This window comes from Lissotriton helveticus, chromosome 2_2, assembly GCF_964261635.1.
Source record: "Lissotriton helveticus chromosome 2_2, aLisHel1.1, whole genome shotgun sequence".
NCBI classification, from domain to species: Eukaryota; Metazoa; Chordata; class Amphibia; order Caudata; family Salamandridae; genus Lissotriton; species Lissotriton helveticus.
The window spans coordinates 195,449,220-195,476,835 of record NC_136060.1 but is presented as its reverse complement, the minus strand read 5'-3'; the positions used below and the strand labels follow the sequence as shown (position 1 = coordinate 195,476,835).

The window sequence follows — 27,616 nt, the reverse complement described above, 5'->3', positions numbered from 1 at the left end:
TGATGCTCTTTAATTCAGTGTTCTGATTTGTTGAAAATGTATTTATTTTGCTCACACCGTGATGAATCTCCACTTTTTATTCTATCCTATGAGAACATTTCCTATATAAACACTTGAATTTGGGGGTGAGGCAGGTGACTTTCCAATACTACTAGGGATGTTGTCAGATTACTTGCTGATTTTGCTGCTTATTTGGGAATTAGACTAGTTTTGTTTTTACCTGTTATTCCTTTATGTCCAATTACTAAGATTATTCATGGAAATGACTTCTTGCATCCGCGCTTTACAATTTCTGTGTCATACCTTTACATTTTTGTGAAAAATCTTCATAAATCATCTATTTTTACCCTTGAATTCACTGATGGAGTCAGCCCATTCCTACTTAACTGTATTTTAATGTGCTGATTTTTTACTTTTTCTTTGGGACACATTGCCTCATGAAATTGAGTTTAACACTGTCCCAATCCCCATTCCCCATGCACATTCTATTGATGTGTCCTGGCAGCTAATATTTTCGGGGAACGCACAGTTACCACATTTATGTAGAACTTGGGTCTGATGATTATCCATCTTCATAGGGCCCTCCTCACTCCCTCGCAGAGGTGTCATTCATTAATGTCCTGTCACAGTTGTATTGAATGTTATATTTTAAATGATGAGTGTCCATAATACTTGTGGGTAACTGCTCCCTTCCTTTCTTTCCTCTCTGCTTTTCCCACTTCCCTCCATTACCTACTTTGTTCTTTATTTAGCACTGGGGCCCGATTCACAAAGGGCCTCGGCATTCGTGTTGGATGCCCTGCAATTGTGGCGGGGGCTTGCACTTGTGGCAGGACCTCCGTATTGGATTTTCTCATTGCGGAGGTCAACCACGAGTGAGTGCCCCCCACCACGAGTACGTAGGCCCTTTCTGAATCAGTCCCACAGTGTGTTTTTCTTGTTTCGCTGTTCTGGTTTTAGACCCCCATCAGTTACATAAGTACTATCGGCAAATGTTCCTGTTCCTTTAGGAGAGTAGCATGGAAGGTACACACATTGACGTCTTAAGGTAAGGGCACCTCCCAGCCTTCATCTTCATCATTGTGGCAGTGCTGGGCTCGGTACAGCTTGAGGCTCCTGGTTTGCTAGTATTTGTGGCAGTGGTCAATGGGATAATGAATTGTGGAGTTGCCTGCTAAAGCCGTGGCACTGGTCCCCACAGTGGCTCCATAAATGTGTTGTTTAATTAGTACTGGGAGATGTAGGGCAAGCCCAATAAACGTTCCTGAAGGAATACACCGTTCATATTCCCATTTTGAATTTCCTTTACCCATGTCTCATTTTCAGTTACTATCTGAAACTCGTATTCTTCTGCAGAGATGATCAAATCTTTCGCCCACTACCAGGTTGGAGTGGTAGTGGGATGTTGAGATAGAATGATAGGTGGCTCACAAAGGAAGACTGGTTTGAAAAAATACAGACTGAAATCAAACTATATTTTCAGCAATTAAACCTGTGATTAGAGGTAGGGCAATGGGATTTATATGACCTCTTAAGAGGAACAAACACAAAATAATTGATCTCCTGGAAGTCATCTTGGTTGACCTTGACTCTTAATTCCATGCCTCCAGATAAGAAGCAGATTCAGAAACCTAGAATCTATGTAGCTAGCTCTTAAGCAGTGTCAATGGATTAATGCTGAAAGTGATGGGCGGCCTCACAGTCCAAAGTGCATGAATACGAAAATAAAGTGGACAATTTGTTACTTTGGCTGGGCAGTTGTGAGAGTCACTGAAGGCATGTAAAAGGGCATTACAGTTCCCATGGTGAGATGGTTCCAGAGAGAGGTGCAGTGGCCAATTGTATTTACATCATAATACCATGCCATCTGTCCCCAGCAATAAACAGGTTCTTGGACTCTGTCTGATTGCAACACCTGTCCGCAGCAGGGAATGCTCAGCTAGAACTTGAGATCTCAATGGAACAGCTGTTGGAGTAAATAACGCAGCTGCATACTGGTAAAACCCCTGTTCCCTGACACATTCGTCAGCCTCTAAGCATCCCCACTCATTCCCCACTTACATAGATTATTTTCTAGATCCTTGGAGAAGGGGTCTTTACAAGAGACCTTGGCAAGGTGCCAATTGCCCTATTCTCATAAAAACTTCCTGACCACTGCTCATCATATAAACGTATTAATAGATACTGAAAGCAAAATATTGGTCACAGCTCTTTCCAGTCAGCTACCATATTTGATTTGCTCCCTAGTGCATAAAGACAAGAGCTGCTCTATGCCTGGGTGATCCACTCCAGCAGTATTAAGCACCTACACAATGCTTTGGTTTTTGCCACCAAACTAGAAGACTCAATTGAACTCCTTCCTGCAGATTTTGAAAGGGTGGCCAGTAGGATTACATTACCTATTCACAGTTATGACACACATTTTCTTCAATGCTTCTGCCTGCTCTATGGCTGACTGCTTGCACGGGTACGAGTTAACTGTGTTCTTTTGGATACATTTCCAATAGATTAGAATATCTGCAGGATTTCCCCTTGTCCCCAGTGCTCATCGCCCTGGCGATTGAACCACTGGCAGAGTGTATTTGAACAGTAGGATCAGTGGCTTTGACTGGACCCCAGTCAGTAAAACCCAGTTTCACTAGATTATGACTCTTAATATGTTTCAGTTCTCCTTGGTCATCTGAGATGGGTCTGCTGAACTCCTTCGGTCAACATTGTGAACCCTCAGTAAACAGGCTCAAATCCACATTGAACAGGGCGTCAATAATGGAAATATAGAGGTTCAGTATCTAGGTGTATTTATGGCATGTGATCTGGCGACTGCATGGTCCGCCAATGTAGCCCTGCTCTGGGCCTCTCTCAAGAGTGACCATGCCCATTGGAACCCAATGCCTTGAATTATGGGCCTTTCGCTATAGTTAAAAGGGTCTTCCCCAAAGGCTGATATATATACACTTCAAAAACCATTTACCTGACTCCAGTCCTTACCAGTACTGTAGCACTGCTCAGGCACTCCCCCTTGGAGGGTAAGGTCTCCTGGATTCTATAACAAAATGCTACAATTTGCAATTTGCTGGTACATTGAGTATGATGGATGTGCGCATGTCCTACCATGTTGCACACCTTCTTAATAACAATGACTAGAACTTTGGCTCTCTCTCTCTGGCCCAGCTTCAAGGACTGAACAGTGGGCTATGGGAAACATATGTCTGTATAATTTCCTATATTGGAGAAACCTCCTTAACACTTGCCTCCCTTAAATCAGCTGGTTCTTTACGATTTAGAGGGGCTTATTCCAGCCACTCTGCTGGAGTCACAACATTACAGGGGAAACCACACTATGAGTTGGCATGCAAATCCCAGATACCCTCCTTACAAGAGTTTTTGGTCTTGGCATATCGAGAATGAAAGATACTGTGTGCTAGACCTACATGCGCTCATTCGCAGACTCCCAACAGGACTTTGAGCTGCCCAGGTTACTGTTCTTTAAATACTTACAGTTAAGACAAGCTGTTTCTCCCTATCTGCAAAATCCAGAATGTAGCCCCTTAGAGGCCCAAAATGATTCCCCATATATTTAAATCCTAAATCTCTGAATAGCGATTTGCCTGCTACTTTCTCGACAACAAGAGTGGCGTTGGGGGTGGGGGTGGGACGGTGGATGTTGGGATTTGTGTGGAGAGGATTGGAGGCATGCACTGATGTCACCCAGGGAGGCCCCAATCTCCTCCCGCCTTAGATTGATTTAGTCTGAACACTTACACAGGGTCTGTTGCACCACAGAAGGGTCATGGCACGCCTATAGGGGCTCTCCACTAACTTGCCTCACATGCCATTCAGAAGAAGGAGATTTCTTCAACACAATAGGGAGTTGTTCTGTCATTCAAACTTTCTAGAGGTTGTGATGTGGGCACTGTCGATGGCATTAGGATGGACTGTGCTCCTGTCCCCCAAGTTAGCTAACTTTCATATTGTAGAGAAGGTGTCCGCCAACAGGTACTCTAGGTGCCTCTTGATCTTGGGGCTTGCTTTGGCAAAGCGAGACATTGCTCATCACTTGAGGGTGGTCTTGCCCTCTCGACCCACCTAGAAGTTGAGGCAGAGACATTAATAATTATAAGGGGTGGAGAATCCAATTTTTGAGGCTGGAGGTTGTGGTGTAAATACAAATGAGTCTGGGTTCCTGACTGTCACTCCTTGGCCCCTCACAATGTAAGCGATAGACAGCTGATCGATAGACCGCTTATTATATAGAGGTGGTTTGTAAATGAAGCTAACAGATATACCAGTTGCTTAGATCCTCATATGTGATATATATGTTGCAAAATGCGTTCAATGTATGGACTGCTGGCTCGATGTCATGCTGTACTGTGATCCTCGAATGATAAATAGAAAATGTCAATAAAATATTATATTAAAAACATTAAAATATATATCCATATTGATCTACAGCAAACGTACTTCCAAGTTGAAAACAATTGTATTTATATCTTATTGGTTTCATAATTACAGGTGGTTTATGCGGTATTATGAACAAGTGCCTCTCCCTGCCTGCTCGAATGTCAAAGATTGGGTTGATAGCGCCTACTCTCATACATGACTACAATACAATGGTGAGCTTTTTTTAGGTGTATTTATTTATGCATGCTTTAATATGCTTGTCTCCGGATATCTATGTATGCATGCATATTTACGTGTGTACAGTTCCACTTGTATCAATGTGTCTAGATGGAAAATACCATTGTGAAGAACGAAAAAATGGTCCATCACAATTGTATTGAAAAACTAAAGTGCATAATATGATACTAATGGAGTTTTCATTTCTCTGATGAAATTATATTGAGATGACCTAATTCGGGAATTATTACAGCAATCTTTTGAAAATGTAATTTCAAAGAGCAGTTATAGCAAAGGAGGGAATTCTGTTTTTCTCCATTTCCTACAACGAGAAGCATCACTAACTCAGCAGCGCTGTGCAGAGTGCCTGCCCTAAGTCGATTCTCCCGGTGGGGGTCTCCATTGAGCCATCCCCTTTTCTGTCGTTCAATGTTGTAGCAAGAGGTAGAGAAGAAAGACTTCCTCAAGGAAGTTGCACTCTGTATCGGTTCGGCTTTGAGGCTTGTCATGTTCCGGTCTACAGACAAGGGCGTGGCTCCTGAATATGGACTGTGTGTAAACCAGAGTCCAGGTCATTCGAATGCAGCATTTATCCCCAGCGAAGCAGAAAACGTAATCCGGATTTTCTCCATACTGATAGCCGTATCGCCCAATCTCGCTTTGTTTGTTCGCCCTAAGGAAATACTTTGAGCACACAGTTGTCAGAAGAAAATAAAAGTCCAGTTCTGTTGGCCTTTGCGGGCCCCGGGGGAGCAGAGCGCGAGCTGTCTCCCCCCGGGATCTTTCGCCCGATGGATCAGGCCGAGACCGGGGATAGTCAGGTAAGTATTAGGCAGGGGTGCGCGCTATAGAACGTTGCAGTGCGCGCTGAGGGAGGTCGTTAGGTGGCAGCTGGGCGGCGTGAGGGCTGTGTTTTAGTAAGTCCCACCCTCCCATCCCTAAAAAGAAAAAAAATTTGTTTATAAGTCTGGAGCGGGCTTACCCATCTTGGATTTTGGGGAAAAGAAAGGTGAAAGGAGTAAAGGTATCAAATGATGAGAAATGAAACACAAGGTTTGGAAGGAATGTTATTACATATTATTGGTTTCGGTCTGAAAATGCTAATATTTTATACGCAGGAAAATATTAAAGGTTTTGGCATGTTTTACTAAATTGTTGATCCTATAAAACTCAATTGCCTGAATTTGGAGTTACCTGATCTAAAATAAAGGTGGCCTTTTTTGCTATTTAATAAACATGTGTCTGGGTCTGGTAATTTTTGGGCGATGGAGTTCAGTTCTTCTCCATCATTTCATAGGTTGGAAACAAATCACGCGGCGGGCTACTTCTCACTTGAGATTTCAACAGCAAGGCAGGGAAGAAAGACAACAGCAGGCTAGGGGTAAATGAGGCTGTCTGAGTTCCAGTAGGTGTTCAGTGCAGAGAGAATTCCGAGTAAAAACAGCACGTCTGTTTCCTGGCCAGCCCATCAGCAGCATCCTCGCCTAGAAAAGAATGATGGTTGGTGGCCTGAGATGCTAGTGAAATCAAAGGCCTTTTTTCCTTCACTCCTGGAAGAGGCCATGACTGACCCTTAAAAATGTAAAATACTACCAATCCCACCACTGGGGTCCTGACGTGAATGTTATGTGTTAAACGTTATGGTTTCGGCCATAGTTCATAGGCAAATCATATTTTCTATTACAGAGCTGCTCGCGTTATGTTAAGTTTTCCTCTCTCCTGGTCGGTTATTTCAAAGTCTCTCCCACCGGGCGGCGTCTGAGATCTGGAATGGATTTAAAAACAGGAAGGTCACAGAGTTAACAGAGAAATATAACTGATGAGGCAAAGAACACCAAGACAAAATTATAAATACTTCTTAGAAAAATATATTAAAAAATTACACTGTATATTTAAACAGTATATTTGTGAGGGCACATGCACCAAAACTGTGAAAAGCATTAACAGGAGCGGCTGTCACTGCAGTTCCTGTCAGTGCTTTAGAAAGGAAAGCCAGCTTGGTGGCCATTCCTAAATTCTTAAGGCAGCTTTGCAGGCAGGATAATGGAGTAATTCATTTTCTTGAGGCTGGTAGTTGTACTAGAATCAGAAGGCAGAGTTTCAGTGTTTTAAACAGCATGGCTGATGGTGTACAGACAGATGGGTGCTGCCTGCAGGACTCAGGCATGCCTTTGATGAACCAGAGGCACATCTGTTGTGCTTGACCCCTGTGTGTCTGCAGTGCAGCTAATCTTAACTGGTGATCAGCGGCCTCACACGTTGCTCTAAAATGTGAGTCTAGACAGCTAACAGGTGCAATGGAGACTGTAAGTATCACACCAAGTCATACATCCAAGATGGCAGCCCGAACTAACCACGCAGTTAACAATGAATGCTGAAGACAAGTTCAAGGCAGAGAGTAATACAAACAAGAAAATTAAATTAACCAAGAAAAATGAAAGAAGTTAAAAAAATAAGGTCCGCTCTGCTCTTACCAACACAACTTGAACAAGGGGACTCAAACCACACAAACCACAGAAGTAAATTTTGAGCAGTAAATAAAGTGCTACATAAAAAAGAACTGGTGTTGGGATTAGGGTTGGCTCTTTTCCTCCTTTACAGGTTGCCATGTTAAAAATGCTAGTAAACTTTGTTTGAAGGTCTACCAGCTTCTTGGTGTCCCACTCATCCCTGTATCCCACAGTTGCTCTGCCATTAGATAGTTAGAGAGGTTCTTATTAAGGTTAGTTTTAGGGGTGTCTAGGTCACAAGATTAGGAACATGAAATGTCACCCCTTGGACACTGGCAAGACCTATTAATGATATCTTTCTGGACATAGCAGGAATTAATGAGATTTACACCCCAACTTTCCCCTCACGCAGCGGCAGGTAGAAGACCAAGAATTTTATCTCACTGTTAGGACTAGTGCTGTGGAGCTTTAAAACCACATTTTCTCACTGGGCAACAGCGGGTAATTTTAGATTTGCCAAGACATTTTTCCTGCAGGCAACTCTGACCTCTAATATTGAGATGATTTTCGTTCTATATCTGGTGTCATCCAGTTGCACCTGCATGTTTTAACAGTTATACATGCTGGTGTGAGATAACAATATTTATGTTTCAATAGCAGATATTTTCTATGTTTTGAATACAGAAATGGTCTTTTTGCTTGTTTCATCTTACAGTGTACACAAGGAAACTGTTTAAGCAGTCTTTGAAATATATGTACCTTTTAACATCTGTCTTGCTGCCATGCTGTGTTTTATGACATTTTTATACCTAAACATCATGACTGTGTTGCTTAATCCGCATTTACTCATTTCATCACATTGTGAGTGGTTGTTTGAGGTGCTATCTAAAATGTTCAAGTCAGAGTTTATAGATTAGGGGCCACATGTACGAACGTCAGGTTTTGAGACTCGCAAATTGCGATTTGTAGCGACTCACCATTTGTGAGTCACAAAACCTGATGTACAACAGTGTCTCAGACACTGTTTGCGATTCCCAAATGGGTCACAAGGGACCTATCTCATTAATAGTCAAGAGGCAGGTCTCAATTTGTGACCCATTTGGATTGGCCAGCACTAACAGGGACGGTGGCCTGCTGGGGTCAGCAGATCACAATGTCTGTGACTGCTTTTTAAATGAAGCAGCTTTTTTTTTTTTAAATGCATCCTGTTTTCCTCAAAGGAAAGCAGGGTGCTTTTCAAAAATAAAAAAAGTATTCTTTTAATTTTTTTACGGACCACTGTCTGCTCTGAAAAAAATGTTGGCGCACCCAGTAACAAAGTGGAAGGGTTCCCTTGGGGACCCCTTCCCGTTTGCGAATACCAGTGTGGCTCGCTCTTAGAGTCAGATGCCCTTTTCACACGTCTGTCAAAAAGCGGCTCGCACTCGCAAACTAGGGTTAGTACATAAGAAAGTGCATTTTACTGGTCGAGCCTTTTGGGAATGGTAAAATGTGTCATATATCTGGCCCTAGGTATTGAATAAGAATTTAAATGTGGGTTCCTTTACAAGTTTTGTTTATGTTATCATAGTCAAAATAATTGCTTAGTATATAAAGACTTATTCAATGAATGCTTCACCCATGCCTGTTTGGATATTTCGCTGTGTGGTTGAGACCATCTAATGTTGCTATTAAGCATTCTTTTGATATTTAACTTCTTGTAGTCTTTCGGGAGTTGAATACTGATCGTAGATTTGGCACACATTTGAGTCCCTCCTTGACGAATAATAGGAATATTTTGGCCGGCGCTAATACATATCCGTAGTGCTTAGTAAGGTAGTGCATGGATGTCATATATTATAAGAGCAGATTTGTGGAGGACGTAGTGTGCATTTTTAGGAGAACACGCTACAGCCAAGTTAGAGCAACACCAAAGTCGCATAACATTACTGTAACACACCACAACTACACAGCACAACACAACAGATTGTAGCAACAAAAACACAACAAATATACTACACAAGACAATACAACACACCAAAAAAGCAATAACTCAAAAAGACAAAGAAAACACAAACCACAACTCAATACGGCAACGCATTAGCACAAAATTCCATACCACACAACAAATTACAAATAACACAACACAATAATACACCGACACAAAACAACACAGCACCACATGTGTGTACTTGTGTTGTATTAGGCTGTGCTGTGTTCTTGCGTTGTAGTATGGTTTGTTGTTGTGTGGTTATGCTTTTGTTGTTTTGTTGTACTTTGTTCCTTTGTGGCACATTTTTTTCCTGTGGTGTGCTGGTGTGTTATTGTATTATATTATGATGTTGGTGAATTTGCTGTTTACCGTCTGTTGTTCGAATGTGTTACTGTATTTTGCACATTCTGTTCAGTATTTTTTGTGCCTCCATGTTGTGTATACTGCTGTGTTTTTAGGCTTTTTTACTGTTTTGTTGTGGTGGTGTGTCGATTCGTGTTATTGTGTTGATTTTTGTTTTGGTGTAGAATTTTTTTAATGTGATTTTATCTTGCATAACTGCATTGTGGTGTTTTGTTGTTAAGGAGTTGTTGTGTTCTGTTTGATTTTGTTTTGATGTGTTGGTGTGTGTGTTGTGTCCTGGTATGTATTTATCGTGTTTTATTGTTATATTATAAGAGCAGATTTGTGGAGGACTAGTTGCTTATTCTCCACTACGGCGGCCCACCCGCTGCGGGATGCTTGGCTTTCACCCTGGGGATACCCAGTAGGGGTTATCTCACAGGGAAAAGTCAGGACGGGTTCCCAAGGCAAGCGCCTTGATGCCTTCGGGTGATACGTGCGCTATATAAGTCGCAATACAATACAATAATAATTTTTGCTATGTTTTGTGTTTTCTAGAGACATCAACTAGGCCTTCTACATTTCCAGCTAAAAGCAGCCATTTCTTTAACTGCATTAATGCAGGGGCTGCCTCATTGACCTCCAATGCATTACCTCCGTAATGTAGAGGACATCAATGGGTCATCCAAAGCACTAAAGATGAAAATGCGGCTGGTGCAAGCACCAGAAGAATTTTCATTAAAAAAAGGAAAGTCTGGATGCACGGGAAGAGATTCCCTCATGTCTTGAGTTTCTTTTTTTGTTTGAAAAGATGTGCAGCCATTAGATTTGGTCTGTTTTCAATCTGCCCATCGTGCATCTATATCTGTGGGAAAAGTTGCACTGGAAAAGTTCAATTTCCCCTTTCCAGCTCTATCTCACCCCAGTAAATCCCTCCTTGAGTTTGCGGATTGTCCCCTCTTCAGAACGGGCCAAAGAATCTTTCTGGATTCTACCCCAATTTTCCTTCCTGTGGAGGTCGAGGGGCTGAGACCCCTGCTCCATTACAGGCCCAGCAGTCTTTATGCCCCCAAGAAGGCAGATTGCCTGGTTTAGCGCTAGAAGTGAGAAAACCAGGGACCATTCGAAAACCCCATCAACATCGTATAAACAGTTTTCATCTATTCCTGTCTCAGGTGCTAGGCCCATCCAGACAAGGGAGTATCATTTTTGTTGTGAGAAGCGTGGGAACACGGAGTGTTAGGAATGTTGTGGGCCGACACAGCTTTCGGAAATTTTCCTAAAAAATGAAGGCAGTGATGCTACAATTAATGGATGGTGTGGTCCGAATTTTGGATAGCAAAACATCATGCCTTCTTGTTCTCCATGACTTCTCAGCTGTGTTTGGCACTTTCAACCATGCCTTCCTGTTTAATGCCTTGGAAAAATGAAAGGGCATCATTGGCACAGTCCTGATATGCTTCAAATCGTATCTTACCAAACAATCGCATCAAGTAAAACTATCATACTCCTACACCTACCCCTTGACTCTGTTAGCCTCGAAATCAAGCAGGTTAGGTCATAGTGTAAAGGAGATGCAAAATGCTAGATGTGAACTGAAAAGAACACGTAATACACCACATGAAGCAGGCTGTAGCTTTGTGTGTACAACTGAAAAGAACCGCCAGAGCTTTAGAAAGTATTAACTAACAGAGAGAAAGGCAACTTGAATGTCTTCATATGTTTAGATGTTTTTAGACTACGAACTCTACCACATACCAGATTCCAGAGTTATGTTATGTAGCCCATTTTTTAAAACAAAAACGAAATATATATTTTTAGTTTTTTTGTTTTATATATATATAAACCACATGTATCTTTACAAACATTTGTCAATTATCTTACACAATTTTTTCACAGAGGTTTCATATATGTGAAGTACAAGATTCACTACTTTCTTCCAAATAATATATAAGAAATGATTACTTGACTACAATTCATTAAATGCCAGTCAAAATTCAATTTGACATGTTCCTCTTTTCCTCTTTTTTTCTTTTTTTTCTTTCAACAATTATTTTTTCGAAAATCACAGTTGTAATGGGTCAGTGAGATTTACTTTTCTTATTTTTTCTCATTACTCTCAAGTTTTTTTAGCTTCAATTCCAGTAAAGTACTTACATTTAACGTGGCTCAGAGAAATGGTTTACCTCAATTTACACACAAAAAAGTTCTTTCCAAGCTTTTCCTACTTCAATACATTGAAAAAAGTACTAAACATCTTTAATTTTCCTAAGGATGTCAATGCCCTTAATCCAGAGCAATTTAAAAAGTCAGAAATTAACTACTAGTACCATGAAGACAAATTCATCCATACACAATTAAAAGGGCAGAAATATGTATATTTTTAGAAGTTGATATATATGTCATACATATAGGTACTGCCATGACAAGAAACTGGAAGAACTTCGGGAAAAAGTGGATGAAATATATATACTTCAGCCTCATTTCTCCGAAGTTCCTCCGGCCCTTTGTCATTGCAATGCTGGTGTCGTTTATTGGCAGCACAAAAATAGGGGTATTTTGTCGAAACACTTGCCTTGGTCACAGGTTAGGGGATGGTGCCATCCAAGGTTACCATACATTGGTTATAATAGTGCAATAACATCGAAAACATTTTATACCGGCAATGGAAGCCTTTTTAGCATATACATATGAGCCCCATCTTATGCCCTGATTACAATATTGGGCGGACGACACCATTGCGGGAAAGGAACCACCCAACCATGGGTCGGCGGTTCTCCAATCCCAATTAAGAGCACATAGTCTGGTCGTAAACTTCCATTATTCAATGGGATCTTGTGCGGCGGGCAGAAAACGCCCGACGCAAAGCTCCCATTAAAAAATGGATGTGAGTAAACATCCATGTGGCAGGCATCTCACGGTGCCTGCCACACAATGGAGGGATGTAGTATGCAGAGGGCCAGGGGGTTGGGAGGGCCCTGCTAGGGGCCCCCAATGTCATTTCCCAACTTCCTCTCCATGTCAGAAAGGCCGACATGGAATGGCTGCCTGAAACCGACATCAAAGTCCCAATGGCGAAAACGACATCATTAAGGGATTATACTTCCTTTCAGACTGACCGACGGGCCCCTGGAGACGGTCGGAACCACGTCGAATTTCACCGCAGGTTCAAACTCCTACCGCCGTCATCCTAATACAGCAATCAGACTTTCAACCTACCATGTCGGGCGGAAAGCCTCCAACCGCTGGTCTGAGGCTTTCCGGCCAACATCATAATCTAGCCCCTTTGAGCAATATGTGTTGCTAAAGAAAGTATAAAAACTTAAACATTTGGTGCAGAAGTATAACAATGTTCACATTGTGCACATTGGACTCTCCATAAGCAAATCAAAATTAATAATTGCCATCAATCCCAAATGAAAATAAACATGCTAACCTTAAAAGTGTTTATCAGGTCAATATATGAGGGTACTCAGCTCTCTTGAACGTAGTTCATCATAGATTGTTCCAACAGATTGCTTAAATATTACACAATCAAGTCCAAGTCGGTAGCTCCATTTCAATACATCAGCTTTGCAAAATGGTCAACAAGCCACTGAAGAGTTATATAATCTATCCCAAGTGGAGAGTTCCAAACATTACATTATATCCACTTTGCACATTGGTCAACAATGGTAGTAATTTTTTGCAGGGTTTGTTCCCTACTTTAGAGGAAACTTCACTTGTTATATGACGTGTATATGAAGCTGATAAAGGTTCTGAAAGAACCTCATAAGTTGTACAAGACTGTTTACATTTATGATGAAAGTTACATCAAATAGTGAACAGATGGTGGGTTAAATACATGGCATAGTAAAAACGGGCAGATGTGCAATTACATTAACTGTCCAAGAGGTAAATCCAAGTGTTTTCCCAGAAGTATGGAACTTCAGACTTCAAATATAGAGCAGCTAATAAGAGGGGGTAGAGAAAGTGAAAATCTAGCAGGAACTGCTAAATCTCTCTCTGTATGGTGATATAGAAGTAACAATGCTGATTGTAAGAGGAATAGAAATCCAGAAATGCAGATCCAGAGGACCACTAGTTCAAGATAAATATTTTTGTTGGAAAACAAGGGTTTCACGATAGAGTCTTTGAACAATGCAGATTATGAGAACCCTTGAAATCTTTAGCTTCTTGGCTAGATTTTTTTTAACAAAATGTATTGATTTTCATGGTTAGAAAAGTGTTTATAATCATCATTTTCAACCTGCGTCCTTGCCCACACCATCATTCATCAGTGCAGTATGCTATCTGATCTGGATGGACATATGGGGAGGGGGAGGACGGGGACACCATCAATACGAGGAACACAAATTGCAACAATGGGAGTTCTAGTTCTATGGCAGCATGATGCAGTGTAGTTGGCAGGGGGCTGTATGTGAACCAGAAAATCAATAGTAATCTAACATAAAGTATAACTGTAACCGAAAGCAAAACCACCTGGTGGTCAGAGTGTAGGATTCAGCGGAAGCATAGTTGGGGGTATAGTGGCGACAGCCATGCCATGTGTACTAGTAGGTCTGAGGCATCATGGAGTGTAAGTTTGAGGTGGGAGTACGGTTCTCTTTTGTGTCTGTGGGGACTATGTTTAGTCTGAGTCTTCCACCTCGCTCTCATGGGGTGTTTGGATTCTCCCAGAGCTGTCCATCTGGGGAAAGACCTGCCATATGGCATTCCATACTTGTGTGCACTCCAGAGGCCAGATACCTACCCTCGCAAAAAACACAGTTGATGGACAGAATGTAGAGCAATGTCATACATTCACCCCAGTACAAGGATCTGGGCCTAAATCCATCGTTTTTTTGCACTCCACACCACCCTGGGTTAGACACTGGCTATATGCAAATCAGCTCTGACCCTGTGCCTCATGGGAACAGTCCAGTCCGAACTACCAAACCATGTTCTTTCCCAGACCGGAATCAAGCATCCAAGGACCGGTTTCTGGCTATCAGCCTTCGTCAGCCTGGATAGCTTGACTCCAGTGGTGTGGAGAGCCTGGGACTCACATCTGAGCATACCCAGCCCACTCGGGTGAAAATTGCAAAAAACACAGTTGATGGACATAATGTAGAACAATCTCATACATTCACCCCAGTACAAGGATCTGGGCCTAAATCCATCGTTTTTTTGCACTCCACACCACCCTGGGTTAGACACTGGCTATATGCAAATCAGCTCTGACCCTGTGCCTCATGGGAACAGTCCAGACCGAACTATCAAGCCATGTCTTTCCCAGACCGGAATCAAGCATCCAAGGACCGGTTTCTGGCTATCAGCCTTCGTCAGCCTGGATAGCTTGACTCCAGTGGTGTGGAGAGCCTGGGACTCACGTCTGAGCATACCCAGCCCACTCGGGGTGAAAATTGCAAAAAACACAGTTGATGGACAGAATGTAGAACAATGTCATACATTCACCCCAGTACAAGGATCTTGGCCTAAATCCATCGTTTTTTTGCACTCCACACTACCCTGGGTTAGACACTGGCTATATGCAAATCAGCTCTGACCCTGTGCCTCATGGGAACAGTCCAGTCCGAACTACCAAGCCATGTCTTTCCCAGACCGGAATCAAGCATCCAAGGACCGGTTTCTGGCTATCAGCCTTCGTCAGCCTGGATAGCTTGACTCCAGTGGTGTGGAGAGCCTGGGACTCACGTCTGAGCCTACCCAGCCCACTCGGGGTGAAAATTGCAAAAAACACAGTTGATGGACAGAATGTAGAACAATGTCATACATTTACCCCAGTACAAGGATCTGGGCCTAAATCCATCGTTTTTTTGCACTCCACACCACCCTGGGTTAGACACTGGCTATATGCAAATCAGCTCTGACCCTGTGCCTCATGGGAACAGTCCAGTCCGAACTACCAAGCCATGTCTTTCCCAGACCGGAATCAAGCATCCAAGGACCGGTTTCTGGCTATCAGCCTTCGTCAGCCTGGATAGCTTGACTCCAGTGGTGTGGAGAGCCTGGGACTCAGGTCTGAGCATACCCAGCCCACTCGGGGTGAAAATTGCAAAAAACACAGTTGATGGATAGAATGTAGAACGATGTCATACATTCACCCCAGTACAAGGATCTGGGCCTAAATCCATCGTTTTTTTGCACTCCACACCACCCTGGGTTAGACACTGGCTATATGCAAATCAGCTCTGACCCTGTGCCTCATGGGAACAGTCCAGTCCGAACTACCAAGCCATGTCTTTCCCAGACCGGAATCAAGCATCCAAGGACCGGTTTCTGGCTATCAGCCTTCGTCAGCCTGGATAGCTTGACTCCAGTGGTGTGGAGAGCCTGGGACTCACGTCTGAGCATACCCAGCCCACTCGGGGTGAAAATTGCAAAAAACACAGTTGATAGACAGAATGTAGAACAATGTCATACATTCACCCCAGTACAAGGATCTTGGCCTAAATCCATCGTTTTTTTGCACTCCACACTACCCTGGGTTAGACACTGGCTATATGCAAATCAGCTCTGACCCTGTGCCTCATGGGAACAGTCCAGTCCGAACTACCAAGCCATGTCTTTCCCAGACCGGAATCAAGCATGCAAGGACCGGTTTCTGGCTATCAGCCTTCGTCAGCCTGGATAGCTTGACTCCAGTGGTGTGGAGAGCCTGGGACTCACGTCTGAGCCTACCCAGCCCACTCGGGGTGAAAATTGCAAAAAACACAGTTGATGGACAGAATGTAGAACAATGTCATACATTTACCCCAGTACAAGGATCTGGGCCTAAATCCATCGTTTTTTTGCACTCCACACCACCCTGGGTTAGACACTGGCTATATGCAAATCAGCTCTGACCCTGTGCCTCATGGGAACAGTCCAGTCCGAACTACCAAGCCATGTCTTTCCCAGACCGGAATCAAGCATCCAAGGACCGGTTTCTGGCTATCAGCCTTCGTCAGCCTGGATAGCTTGACTCCAGTGGTGTGGAGAGCCTGGGACTCAAGTCTGAGCATACCCAGCCCACTCGGGGTGAAAATTGCAAAAAACACAGTTGATGGATAGAATGTAGAACGATGTCATACATTCACCCCAGTACAAGGATCTGGGCCTAAATCCATCGTTTTTTTGCACTCCACACCACCCTGGGTTAGACACTGGCTATATGCAAATCAGCTCTGACCCTGTGCCTCATGGGAACAGTCCAGTCCGAACTACCAAGCCATGTCTTTCCCAGACCGGAATCAAGCATCCAAGGACCGGTTTCTGGCTATCAGCCTTCGTCAGCCTGGATAGCTTGACTCCAGTGGTGTGGGGTGAATGTATGACATTGTTCTAAATTCTGTCCATCAACTGTGTTTTTTGCAATTTTCACCCCGAGTGGGCTGGGTATGCTCAGACGTGAGTCCCAGGCTCTCCACACCACTGGAGTCAAGCTACCCAGGCTGAATGAAGGCTGATAGCCAGAAACCGGTCCTTGGATGCTTGATTCCGGTCTGGGAAAGACATGGCTTGGTAGTTCGGACTGGACTGTTCCCATGAGGCACAGGGTCAGAGCTGATTTGCATATAGCCAGTGTCTAACCCAGGGTGGTGTGGAGTGCAAAAAAACGATGGATTTAGGCCCAGATCCTTGTACTGGGGTGAATGTATGATATTGTTCTACATTCTGTCCATCAACTGTGTTTTTTGCAATTTTCACCCCGAGTGGGCTGGGTATGCTCAGACGTGAGTCCCAGGCTCTCCACACCACTGGAGTCAAGCTATCCAGGCTGAATGAAGGCTGATAGCCAGAAACCGGTCCTTGGATGCTTGATTCCGGTCTGGGAAAGACATGGCTTGGTAGTTCGGACTGGACTGTTCCCATGAGGCACAGGGTCAGAGCTGATTTGCATATAGCCAGTGTCTAACCCAGGGTGGTGTGGAGTGCAAAAAAACGATGGATTTAGGCCCAGATCCTTGTACTGGGGTGAATGTATGACATTGTTCTACATTCTGTCCATCAACTGTGTTTTTTGCAGATACCTACCCTCAGCTGCCCTTTTTGGGCAGCTTCCTCACATTCCACCCATTCAACCCGTTCTGCCCACCGCTGCATGAGGCTGAATCCCCACAGGACACTCCAGGAGATCGCTAGTTGGCAGGGGGTCAGGACTTGTGCTAGATCTGTAAATGCTGATGTGGTCACTTTCACGCGGGGGTCTCAGGAAGAGCCCCAGCAGACAGTAAGCCAGAGTGTTCAAGATGTGCCAGTCAGGGTATCCCAATACTGGAGAAGTGTGGCGCAGCTCCAAGCCATATGGTTAAAATGTGTTTCCTCTGCATTACATCACAGACATGCTGCATGTGCTGAAGGAAACATAACATGAATCTGTTTAAGGGTAATATATAACAGATTCAGAAAGTAGTACTGTATTCGCTTAAATATGGGATTCCACAATGTTCGAGGAGAGGACTCCAGGATGGCGTCCCAGGCTTTGTAAGTGATGAGTGTGCCAATGTTTTCCACCCACTGGTCATGCAGCCCCTGCAGGTCGGTCTTAGCCTGCTGGAGGAATGCAGCATATATTGTGATGGCTCGTGTTTTTCTGGCCATTGTGCAAATAATCCTGAGGCTCTCATGATGTAGTAGCTAAGCCATGTTGGCAATCCAGCAAGCTCACATCGTTGTGCTAATAGCTCTGTAAAGCAACAAGTGATGAGGGTGGGAGTCCAAACTGGTCTACTAGTCTCAATGTATCATTTTCAAAACAACCACCTAGGGAGTATAGGCCTGCTCTTTCTCAATCTTGCAGCCACCGCACGTCACGTGGAATGTGAAGGGGTCCCCATGTCTACTGGCTTGAGGGCTCTCCATCGCACAATCCATAGTATCTGTGCAGGCAAGTGGCACAGCTTTACTGTGGAGGGAGAACTAGCCATGGTCTATAATCACAGCTTCCAGCCCCTGTCTTTTCCTCACACCCCCTCCAGCTACTATAGGAACCCATCCAACCAGGTGCGGCTCAATCAGGGACAAACAAAAACCTCAAAAACAAGCCCCGGTTAAACCCCGCAAGGACTATCACACCAGTGTATGTTGTTGAAACTGTTCAAACAAACTTCCATCCAGACAGCATCAGAGAGATTGGTGCTCAACTGCGTCCCCATGCTACTGTGGGTGTAGGAGATGCAAAGTTCCCAAGTTGAGCATCCAGCTTAGCCTCCAGGAAGGGATACATCTGGATCATCCAGTAGGCAGTCACCTGGGTGAGGAAGTGAAACAGTGAGACCTACTATAGAAATGGCGAGGAATGCCAAGGCATGATTAGATAATGTTGTCCGCTGTGCCAGGAGTGACCTTGGGTAGCAGTGTATTGGCATAGTGCTCAGAAAGACCCACCAAAACTACCTCCTGCATCCTATCCTCTAGGAAGGAAAGCACTGACAGTCCCTCAATCTGCTCCGGCAGGGCCACCACCCTGATGTTATTCCTCCTGACCCTGCCCTCCTAGTCTTTAATCCAGGCGTCCAATGTTTTGACCCTACCTGTCGGGGAACTCTGCTCTGCCATGTGGGATTTAGCAGTGAGGGCAGCGCTAAAAGTTCAGACCGATTCAATGAGAGATTTTCCCGTGGTCATCCTGCAACAGCCCCATGTCCACCACCAGGGAGTCTATTTTGGCTTCAAATGTATTTTTGGTGGAACCTGTGCCATCAAGTATAGCATCCAGTTTATCTTCCGAGAGTTGATCCATATGTGAGCTTCTATTGTGAGCTTCCCTGTCAGAGGCCTCAGCAGTCACAGCATCTGTTCTGCCGTGGTTTGTTTCTCTCATGGTGGGAGGCGCAGTAGCAATTAAGGGGGGTTTGTAATGGGGGGATAAGAAGCCCCCACAATGATGAGCTGGGAGTCACCATGGTGTGAAATTCATAGAGGTAAAGGCGCTGGGGTAGCCCACAGTCGAGCAGTGCCAAGCCACATGGCTCAAGTCGCCTCCAGCAAGGGGCCACTCCATCTCATTCTCCTATGAGAGAGGCAATGATCTGTGTGGGACTGTACTGCTCTGCCAGGTGGCTGAATGTGATAAGTGTCTATAGAATGGAGCCATGCTCCACTCAACACTGCCCCCACCTTCAATAGCTCCTCAATAGCTCCTCAGGGAGGCACACCGATGTCAGCGGTTACAGGCCCCTTGCTGCACCAGTAATCTGGCTGTGAGGGAGGCAGGGTTCGCAGCTTGTGCCCACTCTGGGAGTAGGCCAATGGCCCGCAAGGGGACCTCCAACCTTCTTAGTCTTTGGGCCCGGAGGGACCATGCAGGGTCCGCCCAGTGTTCACAGGCAAGGAGTTCTTGGGTGGGTGGTGCTGCATCCACCAAGCGCATTAGTGGGTGGTCGCCATCCCGGTCAGCAGCTCCGTGATGCTCATGGGCCTGGACACCAGGAACAGCAAAGCCCCGTCTCAGCTGTTCCAGTGGTGAGGCAGGGCAGCCAGACATGTCACAGCAGCAAGGTCGTGGGCCCTGGAGGATTTCCGCCCTGGTAGTTGAGCTCGCTAGAAGGTGGCTGCCATCTTGGTACTGCAGTGACTGAGCTTCTTGGGCATCCGCTGTCAATTGTAGGGCCTATAACAACACAAAAAGATGATGGATGGAATGCTGAACATTGTCAAACATTCACCTCCAATCACAGATATCAGTTAAACCTATTGTTTGTTTTGCTCTCCATGCCACCCCAGTTTGGATCCAGCCATATGCAAATCAGTCTTGACCTTGCTCCCCATGGGAACAGTCCAGCCTGAACTGCCATGCCAGGTCCTCCCTGGATATGAAAACAAGCATTCTGGGACCAGTTTCAGGGTATCACCCCTCATCAGCCAGGCTAGCTTGAATCCAGTGGCATAGCAAGCATGGGACCCATAGCTGGGAATACCCTTCCCACTTAAGGTAAATATAGGGCCCAGACAGCGGGATTCTGGCAGGGCCAAGCAGTGTGTTCGGTTAAGTCGCTCCATACATCATTGCGACCAGCTCCGCCCCCCCACCCCCAGCTTCTTGGCTAGACAACAAGAGTGATCAGAGTGTGTGGAGTTTGTGTACTATGCATACATGTTTAACCGCATCGATGCTAGGAGATTTACAGCCCTGTGCTGGGATTTACAAAAACCCATTATTCATGACGAGCTGGGCTCGTCATGAGCGTGTGAGCAGGCTACTGCATGACGAGCCCAGCTCGTCATGAGCGTCGAAGGGGTTAATAGCTTCCTTCAGCTGAGAGCCAGTTTAAGGGGTACTCTATAGAATGTTTGAAACTTCCAAGATCCAAGGGAAGATTATGTCATGCTTGCAGTATAGCAATAAAAGACAAAAGGTGAATTTCTTGAATGCCAAAGAAGATGGGATTTCTGTAGTGCACATCGAGTGTCCCAGTAATTGGACTGCTTTTTACTACTGTTGTTAATTTATTTGTGACGGAAAAGTCGATTTTGAATTTAAATGTTAATGATTTAGAGCTTTTGATGATGGTGGGAGAACAATCTAAGAAATCATGGGAGTCTAACCAGTTTTGACCTTAGGTGGAGGAGGATTGTGGCGAAATAAGTATGACCTCAATGTAGTCGGGACTGAATTTGGTGGGGGGAGGTGGGCGGGTGAGCAGTCATCCAGAATTTAATGTTGTTCTGAGTTAAAGCTGATAAGGAGATATAACCAGGAAAGGAAATCTTCAGGTAAAGCTAGGTGTCATCCGCATAATAATGATAAAATAAGAAAGACTCTTTCAGAAAGACGCCGAGTTGTTAAATCTAATGATTGAAGAGTGTGGGATCTAGGACATATCCTTGAGGAACTTCTTGCAGCAGAAGAACAGGGTTAGAGAAAGAATTGTCAATTATCGATCACTTGCAAAGCAATTAGCTAGATAGGATTTAAACCATTTCTGTTCCTTGCATTCAATACCCATGCAGTCTTTTAAAGTGTGAATGAGAAACCCATGGATAACATAATGTTGGTTCATTTGTTGCATGTGGTTATGTGATTCATGTTATCATTACCTGATCACCTTTATTTCATGCGCTTATCTCGGTCATTTGTCTATGTGCTTTTTGAATGTGTTCATTTACCAACATTTCAATGTCTTCCATGTGCTTATTTCATGTAATCATGTATTCCATCTCCTCATTTATTTCTCGGGCTGGTCTACTGTAGGAGAAAGACATCTGAAGAGCTCAGCATCTGCATCACATCCAATGGGGGATTCACACGAAAGGTATGTTTTATTGGCCCCTAATTCTTCTAGCTTCCGGGAAAAACTTACCATAAAGTAGTATGACTCAACAGCAGTCAAGAGAATTCCTAAAGGACAGCTATGATATAGGGAATACAAAATTCAGTACATATTTCACTGACGTAACTATGAAAATGGTGTGTATTTTAGTATGGAGACTATTGACAAGAGCCATTATTCCGGAGAGTACCTTGTTACTGTTCCTGTTTGCCAGTGCGTTTTTCAAACAATGTGCTTTTTTTTCATTTGCTGACTGCATAGGGTTGCAGTGTGATCTCAAGTTAGAAGCAAAGCAGTTCAATACCTAGGAGCAGTTTATTCATAGGGAAAATGCCAGGTTTTATCCCAAAGTGAAGGCCACTTCACCATGTCAAAATCTTTGTCTCTTGTCAACTGGCACATTCTCAGTGACTATTACTGATGACTCTGAGGTTTCAGACTGAAAAGACACAATGTATAAAAACCTCGGAGTTTCCATATAATTGCAGGTTTTTGATCCAAAACAAACTTCTCCTGAATGAAATAAGAGAAGTCATTGAATAAGAAAGTTAAGAAAGAGTCAGAGGAAAGAGACAACAGTCAACCATTTGTAATAATTCAGAGATGTAGAGAATATTACGAAGCCTTTTGCACCACTGCAGGTTACAATGACTCACACCAAAGTAGTACTGTAATGAAGTGGTGGGCATTCAAGAGTACAAAAAGCATGTCAGAGGAAAAAACAAACTCCGATGACTAACAACAAAGTAAAGATTCCCTTAAAAATACACCCAGGTAAGGGCAACCTGAAGGAAAACAAATATGGCACTGACATTTTTTCCAGATTATTCTGTGTTTTTCAACTATTACTCACGATTCCAATTCATTTTCAAGAGTTTATCACAAATATATGCTCGATTTTTTATCTGAATAGACACAGTGGGGTAGAATGCTATGCTTGGCTACAGTCTGTTTTCCTATTGTGGATATACTGTATTGTTTTGAAATATTTCATAGTTCAGTAAAGGTTATTTAAAAAACAAAAGTGCTTTATGATCTTCAATTTATTCTTGGATGATACGCTGGGGCAGGGGTATGATAGAATTCTTTGTTACTGCTGGATTATGGAAAGGCTTCTGGCATGAGGATATCATCTAAAATCAGCATAATCACACTCAGGTCTGTTGTCCTGCACTTTAGTGGCTTCTGTTCTTCTTGTCCTTTAGGGAACAATGTGAGAAAAAGCTGCTCTGGTTTGCAGTCCTCCTCGACCTCTCTGCAGCGTTCAACACCATATTCCACCACACACTCCTCAAGAGACTGCACCATATTGGGATCCAGGGACACGCACTCAGATGGATCACATCGTACCTTACGGGACGAACTCTGAGAATCCGCCTACCTTCCTTCACCTCAGAATCCAAGACCACCCTCTATGGCATCCCTCAGCCCCACCCTCTTCTACACTTACATGACACCTCTAGTCGACATCGTCAGAACCCACGATCTCAACATCATATCCTACGCCGACAACACCCAGCTCATCCTCTCGCTCTAGGCAGACCCCACCACCACGAAGACCAATTTCCATAATTGAATGAAGAATGTCGCCAACTGGATGAAGGCCAACTGTCTGAAGCTCAACACAGGCTAGACCGTAGTGCTGATCTTCGGCAACAACTCCTCTCCTTGGAATGACACCTGGTGGCCCACCCCAACTCAGACTCACTCCCACACTGACAGATCAAGCCTGCAACCTTCGTATCATCCTGGACAGCAGACTCACCATGAAACGACAGATCAACGCAGTCTTCACCTGCTTCCACACTCTCCTCATGCTCCGAAGAATATTCAATTGGCTCCCCATCGACACAACAAAAAACGTCACCCGGCTGGAGTACAGCAATCCACTGTATGCAAGCACCGACACCGAATTCATGAGAAGATACCAGACGATACAGAACTCAGCAGCCAGACTTGTCAACAATCTGCCCAAATGGACCCACATCACTACATACCTCAAGAACCTCAACTAGCACCCAGTCCAGAAAAGATGCCAATTCAAGATATTTATGCACACCTACAAAGCCCTCCACGACCAAGGACCATCATACATGAACCAGTGCCTGAACTTACACCAACAATCCAGAGACTTTCCCTCTGCCTCCCTCGTGCAGACAGTGCACATCTGCCCAAGCCACAGAGGAGGCCATTCCTTCTCCTACCTGGCCGCCAAGTCCAGGAATGGCCTCCGCCTCCTATTTCAAGCATCACAATCACTGGAAGACTTTAGGAGGAGATGCACGACCTGGCTTTTCGACTGAGCCAACAAACTAATGCCTGGATACCACGGGTGAACAGTAGTGCTGTACAAATACTGTATGATTGATTGATTGATTGATTGATTGCTGTGAATTTCAGGATTTCATGTTTAATAACATTTTCAGGCTATCAATTTGCTCAAGTACCAAAGTCCCTACAGTGATCATAAGCGCATTTATTTTTTGTGTCATAGGATCACAGGTGTTGAAGAGCGTGCATCTGGCACAGGACTCAAAGGGTAGCAAGTTGTCCTGAATGAATTGGATGCAAAACAAAGGTTATGTTATTGAACCGAAACCATTTCCCTAAGTGACCTTGAGTTTGCGCTTGCTGATATCAGGCCAGCTTGGTGGAGCATTGTCTTCCTCTTGCAAAAAAGGCTGCTAATATGGGTGAGATCTTGGGTGGAAGTTTTAGATTGATGCCTCAGATTTGGGGTGCAGTACTAGAAATGTTTTGCAAGAACACTCACTTATGTAGGGGGCTGCCATACGTACCTGGCAAACTAACATTCTAGGATAATGGGGAGCTCAATACTGCTTATGCAAATATACTTCTGGCAAGTCGTTTGACTCATTGGCTACAATACATCCAGGGACCTGTGTTGAATCATATTCCAGACTCAGAAACAAAAGCTTGTTTTCTGCTTTTGGCCATGTCACACTTTGTTTTCCGGTTGAGCCGATCAATACAATTCTGGTGCTTTATCTAAAATGTAAATACCTACATTGTGGATGCTTGATATTCATCTTCATTGAACTAATTAATTTTAAGAGCAATCTAGGGCTCGTCTGGTGCTGTCACTATGCTGATATATATATATATATATATATATATGTGTGTAAATATGGATGTATGACGTTACAACGCATACTTTTACCACGACTACCATTACCACGCAATTTTTACAACGCAGGATCCATTACAACGCAGTACCATTACAACGCATGTATTTACAACGCTGGTACCTTTACAACGCATACAATTACATCGTAAGTATTGGTAAGTTTAAAATATTTTTTTAATGTAAATTAATTACAATTAATATAATTTAATTTAATTTAATTTAATTAATTTTTTTTAATTTAATTAATTAAATTTAATTTAATGTAATTACTTTATTTTAATGTAATTTAAATTTAATTGTATTTAATTTTTACCCTGTACCCCTTTACCCAAAAACTAAAAACTGACCCTTAATCTTAAAAATATCCCTTTACCCAAAAACCCAAAACTGACCCTAAACCCTAAAAATACCCCTTTACCCAAAAACCCAAAACTGACCCTAAACCCTAAAAATACCCCTTTACCCAAAAACCCAAAACTGACCCTGAACCCTAAAAATACCCCTTTACCCAAAAACCCAAAATTGACCCTGAACCCTAAAAATACCCCTTTACCCAAAAACTAAAAACTGACCCTGAACCTTAAAAATACCCCTTTACCCAAAAACTAAAAACTGACCCTGAACCCTAAAAATACCCCTTTACCCAAAACCCCAAAACTGACCCTAAACCCTAAAAATACCCCTTTACCCAAAAACCCAAAACTGACCCTGAACCCTAAAAATACCCCTTTACCCAAAAACTAAAAACTGACCCTGAACCTTAAAAATACCCCTTTACCCAAAAACTAAAAACTGACCCTGAACCCTAAAAATACCCCTTTACCCAAAACCCCAAAACTGACCCTAAACCCTAAAAATACCCCTTTACCCAAAAACCCAAAACTGACCCTGAACCCTAAAAATACCCCTTTACCCAAAAACCCAAAACTGACCCTGAACCCTAAAAATACCCCTTTACCCAAAAACCCAAAACTGACCCTGAACCCTAAAAATACCCCTTTACCCAAAAAACCAAAACTGACCCTGAACCCTAAAAATACCCCTTTACCCAAAAAACCCAAAACTGACCCTGAACCCTAAAAATACCCCTTTACCCAAAAACCCAAAACTGACCCTAAACCCTAAAAATACCCCTTTACCCAAAAACCCAAAACTGACCCTAAACCCTAAAAATACCCCTTTACCCAAAAACCCAAAACTGACCCTAAACCCTAAAAATACCCCTTTACCCAAAAACCCAAACTTATAATATTTTTAATAAAATTATATACTTACCAATACTTACGTTGTAATGGTATGCGTTGTAAAGGTACCTGCATTGTAAATACATGCGTTGTAATGGTATTTCGTTGTAATGGATCTGCGTTGTAAAAAATGTGTGGTAATGGTAGGTCGTTGTAAAAGTTGCGTGGTAATGGTTGTATACCGTATATATATATTCTAAAAAAAGAATTTGTTTGCCCTGATGAGAGCCACTGTTTTTTTTTTCGGGACGATTCATCAAACGGCACCAAAGATATAGACAAGTTAAAAAACACTTTCCTATGTAAATATGGTCCTAGCTATATACATACCTACTGGTGGTTGCCAGTAGGTATTTATAGCTAGGACCATATTTACATAGGAAAGTGTTTTTTAACTTGTCTATATCTTTGGTGCCGTTTGATGAATCGTCCCGAAAAAAAAAACAGTGGCTCTCATCAGGGCAAACAATTTCTTTTTTTTAAAAAGTTTGCTGCGTATACAAGACGTAACCTCACATTTGCAGCAAAAATGAAAAAAAAACAAGCATGGGCTTGAATACAGCACCCTGGTCGGCCAGGTCCCTTGAGGCATTTAAAAAACAAATGGCGTCGCACTGGGCCACCCTCCTAAGGCTTATTGAGCCCTGAGAACCACTGCCTCCCGGGGCTTTGTATTAAATCATAGAGGGGGGCTGCCCGGACCCCTCCTGGGCTTCTAAGAAGCCCCGGGGACCACCGCCTCCCTGGAGCAATAAAATGAATTTGCGGAGCAAAGCACGACTGCCCAAACCCCGGAGACCACCATCTACCTAGGGCGTAAATATTAAGTAATGCTGGGTGGGGGGGCTGTGCACTACGCCTTCAATGCCATATATGGTCCTGGTGACCACCACCCCCCCAGGGCCGACTCCTGCTAAGTCCGGGAGTGCGCATCTTTGGGATATAACTGTTTGCTTTTGCTTGGCAGTGGGAATGAGCTGTCAAAGTTTCTTTTCCTGCCCATAAACATGTGGGCAGGGAAAGAGATGGAACGATTGCTCTTGCACACAGGGAGCTGCATTTTCAGCAGCTCCTTGTGTGCAATAAGAGTGCCGGCTCTCACAGGAAGCGGGGCATCAGCTGGGACCGCGGGGGCCTTGAGGCTCCTCCCGTGGTCCCCATCCTCCACACTGGGTGGCCTGGCACGGACAAGGACACACGGGGATACATGGCTGGGTCCCGGTGGATGGGGTCCCTGGAGCCAAAGTCAGCCTGGGGAGGGGGGCCACAAGGCTCCCTTCCCCATTGAGTTAAGGTTGGGCCCTGGGAGATGGGTTACTAGGGGTAATATATAGCCAGGGAGGGGGGTCAGCAGGTCCCCTCACATTTTAAAGAATATATTAAGCCCTGCAGAGGTGGTGGTCCCCTGTTCCCAAGGGGTCTGTGTGGCCCCTTGCCCCCCAGGGGGTCTGTGTGGCCCCTTGCACTCAGAGACTCAAACACCCACTCACAGACCCACTCAGACCCTCATGCACTCACTTACAGACTGACTCACACACTCATGGAGGGACTTGCAAACCCACTCAGACACTCTCACACCTACTCAC

General features: G+C 43.9%; 1 protein-coding gene across 2 annotated transcripts in view; it reads left to right on the top strand.

The window, feature by feature from the left end:
* The window catches only part of LOC144821377 (uncharacterized), a 357,336-nt gene that overhangs the window by 273,121 nt on the left and 56,599 nt on the right, over positions 1–27,616 (top strand). For both annotated transcript variants that reach the window (XM_078678357.1, XM_078678356.1), the window contains 2 exons: positions 4,513–4,613; positions 21,560–21,620. The gene's annotated coding sequence lies outside the window, so the exon portion shown is untranslated. The remainder of the gene's footprint in view (positions 1–4,512; positions 4,614–21,559; positions 21,621–27,616) is intronic.